The sequence below is a fragment of the Rhagoletis pomonella genome, unplaced genomic scaffold (assembly GCF_013731165.1).
Source record: "Rhagoletis pomonella isolate Grant_MI unplaced genomic scaffold, Rhpom_1.0 Rhpom_scaffold_00013, whole genome shotgun sequence".
NCBI lineage: Eukaryota > Metazoa > Arthropoda > Insecta > Diptera > Tephritidae > Rhagoletis > Rhagoletis pomonella.
The window spans coordinates 1,924,578-1,940,127 of NW_023458567.1; the positions used below are offsets into that span (position 1 = coordinate 1,924,578).

At 31.6% G+C, this 15,550-nt stretch overlaps 1 protein-coding gene across 1 annotated transcript in view; it reads right to left on the reverse strand.

The window, feature by feature from the left end:
* Positions 1-15,550, reverse strand: part of LOC118748456 — a gene marked incomplete in the record, with an annotated part of 159,380 nt that overhangs the window by 65,997 nt on the left and 77,833 nt on the right. Inside the window, 1 exon segment of the mRNA XM_036482904.1 lies at positions 5,096-5,378.

Below are 15,550 nucleotides of genomic sequence, written 5' to 3' on the forward strand. Positions count from 1 at the left end.
TTTGGTGCAAATGTATCCCAATCAAGTGAATGCACAAATATTTATCTTTATCCCAATCACGAAAAACAATATGTTCAAATTTTTCAATAAAAAAAATAATAATAATAATTATAAAAAATGTACAAGTCTACACAAATGACCAATCGTGTGACACTGCCTTTAGTCTTTAAGCGAACCGAGCGAAACACATGTGTGTGAATATTGAAAACAAAAAACATTTAAAATCATAAATCGACCATCCTAACAGGTTTTTTTTTTAAGTTAAGTAGAATTACTGAGCATCTATAGAAAAATGCCAAGAAAATGCTACATTAAATTTCCACCTTAAACGCCCACCAGCAAACAACGAGTAATTTAAAGTGACGCCACAGAAATGAAAATCGCTGTCTTACGATTTCAATGCCAAATTTGTGACTGCGCCGTCGAGTTGCATTTAAAAGCGAGAGCCACACAAATAACTGCATACGCACACAAACGTGAGTATAACAACACAAACATACATATTTTTGGCCTCATATATGTATGTACGTATGAAGAGCAGCAAAGGAGAAAAGCAGAGGGAAATGCAGCGAAAAGAAGCGAACAAAAAAACAAATTAATCATAACAAAGCGCCGTTGTCGACGCCGTTTTCTGTTTTCGTGCTGGCAGCAATTAAAAAGAAATTACGCAGCCAAAAAAGTTTTCGCTTTTTCTGTGACAGCAGCAAGCACCTACTTATGTACATACATACCTATCTTGGCGCGGCATTCGGTGTGCTCTACAAACATGCATATGCACATACTTTGATAACGTAAACACATAGTCTTACAATTCCACATAAATTTACATGTGTATGTATGTATGCAAATGCCCACCCACGCGCCAGCAGGCAAGCCATTCACCTACCGAATGTTTGCCTGCCTGCATTCGACAATTGTAAAGCCCGTCGAGCAACGTTTTGGACATAATTTTGTGGCTGCCATTTTTACCTACTCTTCGTTTTTTTTCAAATTTCAGCTCCTCGCGCACAGTTTGCAACTCGCAGCTTGCAATTAATTCCCAGTGCTCAATTCTCAATTCCCATTTCACTTTTATATTTGTCTCCGCAAATTTTCTCTTGTTTTCTTTAAAACAATTTTTAAATTTTCTTGCATTTTCCCTAGGAGTTTGTACCTAGGAGTGCTAAAAAAACAAATGGAATTTATGTGTTGGCCAAGTTCTGCTGACACACGGCTCGGCTGAGCGACAGCGCGGCTGCCAAAAGCAGAGCTCTGAGCGGAAACGTGCGTGTGGTGTGTGTTCCAAATGCCAGTGAGTTTATATTTCCATAAGCAAACACATCACATGTATGTGAACGTGTGAACGTGTGTTCTCATTTCGCTGGCGAGGACGCCTAAAAGTATGCCACACTTTGTGGTTTACGCTCGCCAAAGAAGTTGATGCGTGTGTGCCCATTGAGGCGAATGCGTGGATATGAGCATAGCAACGATTATGAGTTTAAGGGAACCCAGTAGGCATTTTTTTGATTCGAGGAGAGAAAAAATTAATATAGAATTTTTAACTTTAGGACAATGAGAAAGTCGCTTAGCAATATTGTCAGCAAATGGTGCGAAACTACCTTCAGCACGCTTCTCAAGAATTGGGTAGGCTAGTTCACAGCCTACTTCCTTCTTTCCGTTCTCTGTATTCTTTCTTGCCAGCGGGCTTAGGCATCCAAAATTACCCAAGTAAGCTTCGCAAGTCAGATGAGAATAATGGGCCTCATGCATAAAAAGTGAGCTTAAGCTCCGACTCGTTTTTCAATACAAATTCTTGGGCTTGAGCTCACCCTTTCAGTGCAAAAATTGAGTCTGAGCTTAAGCTCACTTTTTATGCATAAGGCCCAATATGTGTAACTAAGCTAAAAGGTCAATGCTAACCGAGATTGGCTTTCGCATGGTGCTTTAAGCATCGCCCACACTCCACTCCCGGAGTAACTTTTGAAAGAAGCTCTGCTAAGTTGCCGTGGAAGTTTTGCAGCAAAGCTTTTAGCAATTGGTGGGTATTTTTGGTGCGATCATCCTGGCCTAAACCAGCAGGCGACATCTCACTGGCGAAGCCATGTATTAGACCCCAAAACCAGTAGAAGTCGGCGACAGGAAGACTCTTTGATTTTTGTGTGCGAGCGGCGTAGCACCGTAAGTTATGCAAGTACAGCGCAGTTACTTGTTACCACCGGCATGAGTGATTGCAAGGCCGATTCAACAAAGAAATGATATCGGCACGAAACTTGGTAATCCCCCCATCTAGTGCGTATGACATTTTCGTTTAAATTCACAGAACCGCCGAGCGCATATCGGCCAGATGACGTACATGAAGATAACTTACTGGTAAAAAAAGGAACAAAATTACAAAATCTATTCACACAACTTATATAGAATGCGGAGTGTATAATGGATTGGTAGGTAAACAACACAAATCTGGCTTGGTTCCATAGGCGCCTTAGACGAACGGACGGAAATGATAATTTATAGCGTGTGTTATCCAGCACTGCTGCTCGCGATGGTGAAGTCTATGATTTGGTAAGGATGGCGTAGTAAGACGCGGATACTAGTCGACGGACGGACAACTTTAAATGATGCAAATTTAGGAACTGATCTCCCAAGGCCATGATCAACAACGGATGGGAGGGGCGGACAGGCCGGGCTCGTTTCCATGGAAGCAAACGGCGAGACTGGAGGGAACAGGGTAGACAGTGGTAATATGAATGGACAGAGACTTCTAATTAGGTTCACATAAAAATATTTGCACTTCTCAACCGACGTATAATAGTTTTCTAAAATTTAAAGTTAGTTGCATGTTCGGATGATATGCCACTTGGTGTGAAGGGTACTTGAAATTATTGACCAAGTAGTTGAAGAACAGTATACTTGGGGTAAATTTAAGCAAGCTGAAAATTGTGCTATACATTACAAAATATGCGATATCTCACGCGACTCTTCCTCCATTTGACATGTTTGCTTTGCACTGCCTGAAGAAATTTTAGACTTGATCTTTCCTGTATTAAGTATTGTGGGAAAATGTATGCAAAAGGAACCAATTCCATATTGCTCTTGCGAGGGAGCCACTGGTCAGTGCAGGGACTTCTATTCTATATTTTTTTTAAATTTTTAGATTTTAGTTTACGTTGGTGGCAAGAAGCGTTTGTCTGAGAAGATCTTTAGTAAAAATTTCCGAAAACTAATTTTCTAGAATATTTATATCAATCCTATAACTTCCAAATTTGATTTTTGGCGGGTTTTTTGAAGTAAACGTCAAAACGACCCTTTCAGGCGGGAGCTAATGGGTTAAAATGTTTCACGAAATATTTCCCATGAAATTTTGCAATATATGTCTTAAAATTTAATTTCGCTCAGACATTTATTTAAGTAATTTCTTCCACTTTTTTGAAAACTAGTAGGCCATAAAATAAAAATACGAGCCCACTTTTGCAAATCGAGTGTTTTATTACTTTGTATACTTTTAGAAAATATTAGCAAATTCCGTGCTGCATTGAATTGTCATAAAATTGTCGCACAGTGTTATTTATTAACTTTTCAGTATTTTTGGGAACTTGAGATCGTTCGGGAAATCTCGGTATTTTTTCCGAACGTTTCGAGATTTTTCCAAACAATTTCTCGACCTTTAGGATCTTTGCCAAGTTTTCCAAACACTTTTTTTCTGAGTTTTTGAAAATTTCGGGATTTCTTCCGAAGATTTTAAAAAGTTTCAAAACATTTTCTGCACCTAGGGATCTTTGCGAGGTTCTTGGAGCAGTTTTCGCGATTCCTTTCCGCAACTTTCGAGATTTATTTGAGCCTTTAGGTTAATTTTAAAATTTTTAGATATTTTTCGGAGACTTTTGTATATCGATGGCTGAGGGGAAGATCGACCTTTTCAAGAACGTCCTATTTCAGAATTTAATTGAAAAACACCCTATCTCATTTCCAAATGTATTGAAAATATGCTGATATAGGGCGTTTTTGAATCGGCAGCTGAGATATGGCGTTTTTGAAACGAATTCTGAAATAGGGCGTTCTTGAAAAGTTTTTTGAGATAGTGCGTTTTCGAACTGGCTGCCGAGATAGGTCGATCTTCCACTCAGCCATCGATATGTTTTCGAGACTGTTCAGATTTTTTTGTAGTTTTTTTCAGGTATTTTCGAAACACTTGGGAATTTTTCGGGACTTTTAAAAAATATTTCAAATTTGTTAACAAGTTTTCGAAATTTTTCCGGGACATGTTGAGAAGTTACTGAAAGCTTAGGGACCTCTTCGAGATTTTTCAGTAAATTAAAATATTTTAGCTCGTTAAAGTTCTTTGCTTTTTATTATAAAATGGTCGTGTCTGAAATTTTCCAGCTGAGGGTTTTTTTAATTATACTCGTACAATGTTTTCTTACTTCTTGGTACATACGAGTAACTAAAAAACCCTACATAAATTTTTCTGGTACTTAAAAGTACTCCCCTTATGCGTCTGTCTACTGCTAAGATAGTTTACTTTTTTATTTTTTTAGCCTTCAAGAAAATCACAAATCCCGAGAAAACGGTTCACTGCTTTTCACCAGTCGTAACAGTTAACACGTTTATGTTTAAGCGTCAGTGCGTGTATTTATTTATAATGACCTTGGGCGCAAAAAAGGAGGAAAGCAAGAAACCAGCAGCAAAGTACGAGTCAGAACAGAATTCAAAACCAAATCAGCGAAGAAACGAAAAAATACTGTTACAATTTTGTGGAAAAACCAAATGTAGGGCAAACGTACTTTTACAGACAGCCACGAAATGGAAAGCAAACGAAATGTTTGAGTGCTTTGCGCACTGAGCTGGCAGCAGCGAATAGCAGAAAACTATGTTGCATAAAATCAAAAAGCAGAAAAAGTGAAAACTACAAACTAACGCAATTCGACTGACAGGCCGCCAGCGTTTTCAGCGGGCACATAGTCTATTAGACACGCATAACAAGTGAAAGAAGCGGTGGCAGAGGCGGAGCGGAGCGGAGGGTCCAAGGGACGTATAAGTCGCATGATATATGGCTTTCTTGTAAACAACGTACAACTGTATATATACATATAAAAGAAATAAAAAAATACATATTTACCTTAGTACACAGCAGAGAAAGTGCGAAAGTCAGCTTATTCTTCTCCACGCATCTAGCACAAGTACCTCGTAAGCGTGTGTGTGTGCGTATTTTTGCGTGCTTGTGTCTTTAGTTTGATATTCACTTCACACTTTACACTGTTCACATGCAATACATCTCAAATTTCTTGCGTTTTTGCTTGCTTCGGCAGACACTTTGAGAATTCACGCTGTCAATTTTTGTAGTGAACTTTATCGGGCTACGTGCGAGGTAAACAAAAAAATAACGGTTGTTGTGTTTAATGCTGAAAACGAAAGGAAAAAGAAGCCAGGAAATAACAGATTAAAAATGGCTAAGAAAAAAATAAAAAACAAAACAAGAAAAATATGAAAACAGCAAAACAGAAAAATTTATGAGGCTGCAATGTACAATACAACTCAAAGGAAGAAGAAATAATAAAGTATGATTGAAAAAACAAAGGAATTGCCAACGCGTACAAATTGAATTTGACAAGTCTGACATTTCGTTCGTCGATGCAGGGCTGGCATATCATCAATTAGAGTCATTTATATTGTTTTTTCCTCTCGCTCTCGCAAGCAGCTTTCGAGCGCTAAAAATACTCGTAGATAAGATGTGTGACAAGCGGAAGATTTTTTTTTGTTTTTTTTTTTATCTATACAGCAGGTTATGTACTGGCTTAACTGATTAATGTTTAGTACATGGGAACGATGAGAACAGAAATCTAGTCGTATTTCTTGACAAATACCGATGAGTCGTTTTCTTTATTTACTGTAGATATATAGACTGCCGGCAAATAGTATTGGCATAGCTGCTTTTTTGCAATATATGCAATAATTTTTATTGTAACATTTTTCCGATTTTTTTTTATAGAAATATGGTTCATTCCACAACAAAAAACATAAAAATATAATTTTTAAACTTCAGAAAATTTTCAACTTTTTAGTCAGATTTTTTCGATTTTTTTTGTGAGTATGCAGTTTTGTAGCCCATTAAATTCTAGCATAAAAAGTGTAAGTTTGGAGGTAATCCAAAATCGCATTGATTTTTGAGAATTTTTTGTTAAAGGTGTTTTGCATTTTTTCCATATAAAGTATTTTTGAAATTATTTTTTGTATGGAAGAGATTGCGTAAAAAAATATTGCCAAAAATCAACGGTAATTTGTAGCTTCTTAGAACTTCTACAATTCTAAAAATTCTGATTAAAAAGTTGAAAATTTGCTGAATTTTCGCGAGTTTTGCACAAAGTTTAGAAATTATATTTTTATGTTTTTTGTTGTGGAATGAACCATATTTCCATAAAAAAGTGTCAGAAAATATTACAATAAAGTTTTGACATATATATGGTAAAAAAGCAGCTGTGCGATATCAATTTGAAAATATCGATTACAACCTAATACACAATGAAACTCAGCATTTGTTTTGTCGACATTACATTGGCTGAAACTTGGTTTTATAAGACATCAGCCAGCGTGAGGTCTAGATTTTCCTTTCTTCATGTCGAAATCGCTTTTTCTCAGACTTTCAAGAAATCAATTTGCTTCGTGAAATTTAATTCAAAACTTTTGAGTAATTTACCATTATTTCTCACTACTTGTGTTTTCTTAAAACAAAAAAAAAAAAAACATTTCACTTACCTCGAAAATCTTGATTGCTTCGAAGCGCCACGGCCACATGAATGTAAAACAGCACAGCTTGATTTTTATTCATTTGAAAACTTTTAGTTTTATTTAAGATTTCAGTTATTTACCTTGCGTATCATTATTTGCCTATTTTACTTAATTTACTTTTCTCATTTATTTTATTTTAATATTATTTAATTTTTTCTTCTATTTACTACGCTCATATCTTCATGCCCACTTAATTAGTTAACTTAAAATGCTTTGAATTGCACTTCATCGGCAATATTTTCTTTGTTTTGTTTAACTTATTTTCGCTATTAGATATTCTTATTCGCTTAACTAGGCAAACAGTTTGTGTACTGTACAGTTTTACGACTAATACATATACATAAGTAAGTATTACTAACCATAAATTTAAGTTTTATTTTAATTAAGCTATACTACATAAATACATACTTAGCACTGAAATGATTCCTAAACAATTAATTTAGCCTAAAACCTAAAAAATAGTTCTAGTAATCCCCTTTGCGGGGTTTGAATGTCTATTTGGCATATGTTTCGTAAATAAATTCTGTGTTTTTCTTTTATAAAACATCGTTGCTAGATTACTTACTCATGTATGTTTGTATGCTGAGTTAGACATATAGCGCTAAAAAGTAGTGATCTTATTTTAAATTTTTTTATTTTTTTATTTTTTACATTTGCATATTATTGAACTATTTTTTTTTCTTCGTAATTATAAGTAACTAGCAATACTCTAATCTTGGAGTTGTGACTTGATGTACATTAAAAATTTTACTATAAATTAAATTTTTATATTTAATAATTGTGTTTTTAATTATTTAACTTGCATATAAGAAATACTTTTCTTTGCGGATGCGTTTCTTTGTTACAATTATATTATAGCATTTAACTCGATAACAAATATTTAGACAAATTTTAATCAATTGAAAACTAAAATTTATCATACAAAAAAAAAAGGTTTTTACTTTTTAATTATTGAATGCGCACTTTCATTTGACTTACTACCTTAACTTAATGTCTAACCAAGCGTTGTAAGCATAAAAGCAAATTTTAAATAGAGGCAAAAAATAATTCAATAATAAAACTTACAAATAAAAAATGATAAGTGGAACTACTGAAAATGGAAATAGAGGTGTAAATAAAATAAAAAATATAAAGACTTCGTAAACAAAACATAATCCAAAATAAAAAAAGATCAGCCAAACATTAAAAAAAGTATATTTTTTAAGACAAAAGATATGAGCGTTGTAAATAAAAGATCCGAAATATAAAATAAAAATTATAGTTGAAAATAATTTTGATTAAAAAATTGTTTAGTAAGGTTAGGGAGTTTATTGAAATTCAAAATAAAAAACAGATATTTAAAAAATATTTTTTTAAATATCTTTAAATTATTAAAAAAAAAATTCAAAAATATCAGCACGTTTTAGTTGTTGATTCGAAAAAAAGTTTTCAAGGTAGCGACCGCAGCAAAAATGTTAAGCAATTGCAATTTTCGAGCTGAGTAAATTGATTTTTTAAACTTTGTAAACTATTAAGTTGACAAATAAATGTGTTTACAATAAGCACAAACCAGTCAAATGTCTCGAGTTTAATTGACTGTGAATATTTTTATAATTAGAAAAAAATCATAAAATGTGCAATTATTTATGCAAACACAAACATTGAATAAATATGTAGTAACCAACTGGAAAAATGTCAAATGCAGAAACATTAAATATGTATGGAGTAACCAGCTGGAAAAAAATGTAACACAAGATTCACATACTTCAAAATGAACAAAAAAAATTTTAAACATTTTAAAAAAATTAATAAATAAAAAAATAAAAAATTTAAAAATAGAATGAAAAACATAAAAAACTATCCCCACGCTATTTACATTGATTTTGTTTAATTGTTTTAAATTTAAATATTTACTTACTTCAAAGAAATTTGTAGTAAGGGTAAAAACCCACTAGAAAATATAAAAATTTATAACAATTGAAAACAAAACCAATAAAAAACTAGCTTCCAGCTAAAACAAATTTTTTGGCAATTTCTTTTATAATTTTCATAAATTCATAAAACATTAAAGTGATCAAAAAATGACGAGGCAAGATAAAAATTAATAAACAAATTATCAAAAAATATTTATGTAATTGGAAAAATTTTGAGTTAACAATTAACTCTTAGCAAAAAAGACAACCGACTCATATAACAATTTAGTATTGTCGTTAATTTATTCATGATAAAATGAGCGGATCTTAACCAAATTAGTACGGAACCACCATTGACGTACCACCTTGCCGATAAAATTACCGAAATCGGTTCACATGGTCTAAAGTTAAGCAGTAGCATACATAATAAAAAACAAAAATATTCCGACGAATTGAAAACCTTTTCCTTTTTTTGAAGTCGGTAAAAAAATTAAGTCAAAAAAGCTGGCCTCCGAATGGAAAGATTTTTTAGTGATTTTTTTTAGTTCTAAAGAAAAGTATCAAATTTATTACAGAAATGGCTCAAACAAATTTTTAAATTGAACTCAAATATGTACATGTAACCGAAAATTAAAAATGTTGAAAACTAGTATTCAAAAGCTTTAAAATTTAATTTTTGCACAAGTTTTTTTTAGTATTTAATAATAAGTTTTTGCAAAAAGTTTTCTTTTTGAAATCTGAAAAAGAAGCCGGAAAATTTGTAAAAACGAAGCTTAAAAAATGTATTTAAAAAATTTTTTGAACACGGTTTTTTATAATACAAAGTTTTTTGGCACAAAAAAGCAACAAACTAAACTTTTCCAAACCTGAAACTTCACTTTTATAAATATTGATTAACAAGGTGATTATTTTCAAATATTACTTTTTATTTATTTTTTATGATTGATCGATTATTTAAAAAAAAAGTAGGATTACATTACGTGCTTAATTTTGTTGTTACTTTTATTAAGATTTTTTGTTATAAAAAAAAATTTTAAATTTGATTTGTTGAATGTATATTATTTCAGTGATTTTATTACTATTCATTTCATTTAACCTTGCCTTAGGTGCATTTTTTGCACACTTAAAATTATTCACACTTTTTTATAACAACACTTTTTACACATGCATTTGCTAAATATTTACCGCAATTGTTTTTACAAACATTTGCCTAATTCGCACACATTAAATTAAATTCGCTTTTTTTTGTTTTGTTTTGTTTTGCCTTAGACTCATAGCCATTAATGTCATTTAATTTGATAATTTTATTTGTTATTCGATTTACTTCGCGTTATTACGGCTATTAATTAATTTAATTTACACAAGGTGTTGCGCTGATGCGAGTTTATGCAAATATTCGAATTAAACAAATGGAAACAAATTGAACACTTACTTATTTAACCATACGCCAGCACTCACATGCACTTATGTACAAGTATGTGTGTATATACATATACATATGTATACTAACATACATACATATATGTTACATATAGTTATTTACAGAAAAAAATGTAGTAATTATAATTTAGTTCAACCTCAGCTAGTATTTACATGTAATCTATTAATTTTCATTTCTAGTTACCACAAATATTTACACAAATGCACACAGCTCGCAGGCCAAGTCAAAAGAAAAATGTCAAAAAAAGGGAGAGAAAAAATGCGCAAAGGGTAGAACAGCAAAGCTAAAATACAACGCTCGCCACTATTTTAGCGTCGAATTTTAAATAATTTCCATTGTTCTGTATGTGCGTGTGTCCATGTGCGGATTAAGCAAAGTTCCACATAAAAGTTGGAGCACACAAGCGAAAGAAAAACAAAAAACCAAACAAAACACAATAGAGCATACAGTAGAAGAACAGACAAAATATAAGGAAACAAATTTGCCAAAAATCAGCGAAAAAATTCCCTGAGAGGAAAACTAAAACAAATGCTGTCACGCCAAGCAACAAACTTGTCCGAAAATATTTCTACAAATGATGTTTGCGTCTCTTTTGTGTGTGTATTCTTGCACTGTAGTAAATTTCTATGAATTTTTGTTTTATTTTTGATACTGACTACCTTTGTTGCTGCAAGTTGACGGCAGTCGCAAGCGCAAGTAGTAAGTACATAGATGTGTATGTCAGTATGTGTGTTTGATAAGTAAGCGCTCTTGTATTGAGGGCGTTTTCCGGGCCAGCCACGACAGCCACGGCAGCCGCCTCAGCAATGACACACATAATTTCTCGGCTGTCGGACATTTGTCGTCGCCATCGCCAGCGAAAAAAACGAAGAAGAGGAAAAGGAAGATGAAGTAGGCGAGCGATTTATGTTCGCGTTTATATGTTTACATAAAAGGGTGAAGCTGAAGCGCATTTGCGGTTTTCTTTTTGGCATTTTTTTTTTTCTTAGCTGGGGAAAAAAGCTTGTTTCCTCGAAAGTACGGGTTTTAAATTAAATTAATAAACGATTTTTAAAATACATACATACATATGTAATAACAAATGAAGACACAGTTTAAAAAAATATGAAAAGTACACAAAAGCTTGTTTTCAAAAACTAAAATTTGCAAACCCACAAAGCAAAATTAAAATTATAAGCTTTTTTATAGATTTTTCAAATAAAAAAGTTAAACGTTTTTGATACAAAGCTTAGTACGCCTTAAACAAGGTATGAATGAAAATTAAAAAAAAAAATAGAATTAAAAAAAAATGAAAAATTTTAAATTAAAACAATTTTACAGGTTTATGTCAAATTTGAAAGCTTAAAACACGAGTAATTTTTACCAGCAAAAGCAGGATTACTTTTATTATAAGTATAAGAGAATTTAGAAATTCAATTTTTTTTAACAGAATCTGCATATGCTAAAGAAAACTTTAAAGCCTAATAGCTGTGACTAAATTCTTCTGATTTTTTTTAAATCAATAACAAAAATTTTAATTTATAGGAAAATTCAAAAGAAAAAAATAGGAAAAGTTTAAATTTCTAAGAATCTTATTGCCAACATTTTTAGAAAATACTTCTACTTAAAAAACAAAGTAAAATATGTTGTAATTGTATTTGAAGCTAAAATCTTTAAGGAAAATTCATCAAAATTTGCAAAGTTTATGTTTTTCTGCAAATTTAAGACACAAGGTTTATTGAAATTTAAAAATTTTTAATTGTACTTACAAAAAAAATGGTTTTGTAATTTTAATTAAAAACCAAAAAGCTTTTTAAAAAATTTATACATAGTAGATAATTAAAATCTAAAACAAATTTAAAATTTAAAACACTTATCTTGCATATGCGGAGCTAAACATGGCAGTTGAAACCTTTTCCATTATCCTTAGCAAAGGAGCAAAAGTTTTTATAAATTTAATTTAAGGAAATTATTAAAATCTTAGAGCAAAATATTGAGGTCTCCGTAGAGCGTTATTTAAACTCAAATTATTTAAAAATTTGCAAAACTTATATTTTCAAAATTACATATATGGCGATTTTTCTAAGTACATAAATTGTATTTAAAAAATAAAAAATAAATGTCTAAAGCAATATTTGAATTAAAATTTTTAACCATTTAAAACTTTAAAATTTTGAAAAATATTGGCAAATGTTTTTCTGTAAAGAAAAATAATATTAAAAAAAAAAAACAAATAAAACATTGAGCTTCTGATAAAACTTTCCTCCTCACAGCTCTTTAGAAAATATTTGAAAGAGTTTAAAAATTGCAAATTCTAAACAAATTTAACTAGAATTTTAGAATACTTACGAATTTTAAAGCTATTTAGCGCTTTGAAAAGTTAACTAATATTAAGTTTTCTTTTTAGTAGTAAAATAATATTTTAATAAGAAATGGAAATTGGTAATAGCAGTTTTTGCGAGGATGTTAGGAAAAGAGTAATAACAATTGTAAGCCAGAAATTCAACAAAAAAAAAAATTTATTTTTCGCAAAAAACTGTGAAAAGTATTTCTGAGCATTCCAACTTCTAAGCCGTTGGATATTTAAAAATATTGCTTCTAAGGGCCCTTACATAAGAAAATATTCATTTTCAAATCTTTCAAAAGGATTTTTTAATATGGACAACAACCAATCTCTGTGCACCAATCGCCAGATACAGCCAGTAATATTTCTCTACTATTTTAACATTTTGTGAGAGCCAAGCAATTTTTCGCACTACATTGCTTTTACTTTGCTTTTCAGTTTGTGCTCTTCATTTTCTGCCATTTGCAGGAGTGCATGAAAATTTACTTCGACCCACACGGACTGAATTCCGAGACGCAGCAGCAGCAGCATCAAACAGCCAGTAGTAGTCAGTGGCTCGCTTTGCACTTCACCTCCTTTTGCACACCGAAAATAGCAAAGAAATTGGAGCACTTCTGGTTTTCAACACACACACTGACACACGGACCCTAACACACGCGCACAGATGTGTCCTTTACTTGCGTTTGCTTTTGCCTGCATTCGAGCATGCTCAGCGCCACCACGTCAGTACATCATGTCGTATACGTAATCAACATGCGAGCTTACGTGTAATAGTTGTCTCCGATGCCCTGTCTCTGCATCAGTTTGCACAGCCAGCCGCAACACGCTTCAGCTGCCGCTGTCAGTCTGCAAGTTTAGTCAAGCTTCTAGCATTTGTCGTTTGTTTCTTCTTTGGCTTCTCTTGTTTTTTTTTTGTTGTTGTTGCTGTTTTGAAGCTGTCTGCTTGCAGTTCGTTACCTTGTTGTAGTTGTTGGTGGTGTGTATATCACACAACCACTTGAGATGCGCTGAGTATGATATTTGTATCCTGAGTGGCATTTCTGCTACAGTGGGTCAAGAAGTGCTATGGAGTGCTGAGAAGTAACCAGCAATGAAAAAAAAAATCAGTGTAGTTACCCGTAGGCGCTGCTTCGATTGCTTGCCGCAAAAGTTTGTTGATTGGGGAACTTTTGCACTTCACTTCGTTTGCAATTCCTCGTGAAATTGAAGGCAAAATAAGTTATAATATATGTATTTATAATAAATGAAAATAATTTTTTTACCGACATTTTTTATAAACTAATAAAAAAAAATTATGACAAAGCGAAAAGTTTTGAAAAAGTTAAGTGCGAAAATTTTTAAAAACAAATGAAAAAAGCTTTGAAAATAAGAATAAAAAATAATAAAAATTGAATTTGCTAAATTTTAATTTGTAGGCGTAGTGTAATGTTTAAATTTTAAAATAAATTTAAGATTTCATTTTATTCAATCTATATAAATGTGTATTTATTTTTTTTACTCAACTTCAAACAATATGTTCAAAAATTTTGTAAATTTTCTTACTTCTGAAAAAAGACTTTCCAAAGCTTATAAAATTTTACTCCCAGAAATTTATATTTAGTTGTTAGCAAGAAACAAAATTTTGAAAAATATAATCCTAATTTTTTTAATAATTCGAAATTCAAAATTTTAAAAATTTGTATTTGAAATTTTAATGTTTGTTAATTTTGGAAGTACATAACCACCCCAGCGAAAACCTATATTTTCTAAAAAAGAAAATAACTGCTATTTACCAAAAAGTGTCCACTACATACAAAAAGACAATTTAAAAAAAATTAGATTTTAAGCAAAAAGCAATATGAGGAAGATTGTTTGAAAAAGTGCTTCCGAAAATATTAAAAAAATATATTTTAACGTTTTAATTCTAAATTTCTAAGTATAGAAAACTCAAATTTACTAATTTTGATACAAAAATTCACAGAAAAATAGTTTTAGAAAAAAAATTTTACATTGAAAACCTAATATTTTATATTTAAAAATGTAAAGAAAGAAAAAAATAAGCTTTACAGATTTGAAAAAATGGGGAAAAACGTTTGCTTTAATTACAATCTTTAGAGTCTGACAAACTTAAATTTATAAAATTTGCTGAAAATTTTAATAAGTAAAAATTTATAGTTTTGTGGTTAAAGAAAAACGTTAAAAAATTCAAAAAGTATGCAAAAAGTATACAAAAATATGAATTGTTCAAATTTCGGTATATTTTTTTAAATGAAAAGTCGGCAAGGAACAAAGAATTTGTTTGAAAACAAAAACAAAACAAAAACCGAATAAGAAGAGCAACAAAAAACTGAAAAAATTTAGTAAATGTCTAATTAAAAAATTATTACTTCAAAAAAGTTGAGTTATTGCCGTTTTGAGAAAAATGTTTAGAAGAGCAGAAAATTTGTAAAACCTACTTAAGAAAACGGCTCCCATTCTTAAGAATAATATAAACTATGCCTGATGTTTGGCACACCCACCCTAAGTTTCGAATGACAATTTTTCCATCAACTTTAAAAATTTTCTAGTTTAACTTTCTGTAAAGCCAGTGAAACTTTTGCCTTTGCCGCATCACGCATAAAATTGTCCAAATATTCAAATCATAGAATAGCCCGTTGGAGTGACATAAAAAATAATGGAAATAAATTTCGAAAATAATTCCTAATATTTTAGCAGATTTTTAATATACTCCAACTATTTGCAGGCAACCATTTTTCAGCCGGCAAACTGCTCTGTGGACTGCCACCGGTCGGTCTATAACTCAAAAGCCAAACCGAGCAACTGAACCGAATTACATTGGAAAATTTCTACAGCATAGAACCACAAACACACGCACACATACACGAGTAGATATGGTACATGAGACTGCATGCGGGTTACCCTACTGATGGCAGCGACTTATCGCAAACGATTCATAAATTCTTTCATATCTCTAGTTGAGTTGAGTGGGGACATTGTGTGCATGTGTATGCATGCAAGTATCTACATATGTATATGCCAGTGTGTGAGTGAGTTTGTGCTTGACTATCAACTAATAAGACATTTGAAAAGTCACTTGAAGACAGCAACATCATAAGACAGAAAAAATATGTCAAAACCACAATGGCCACGGCA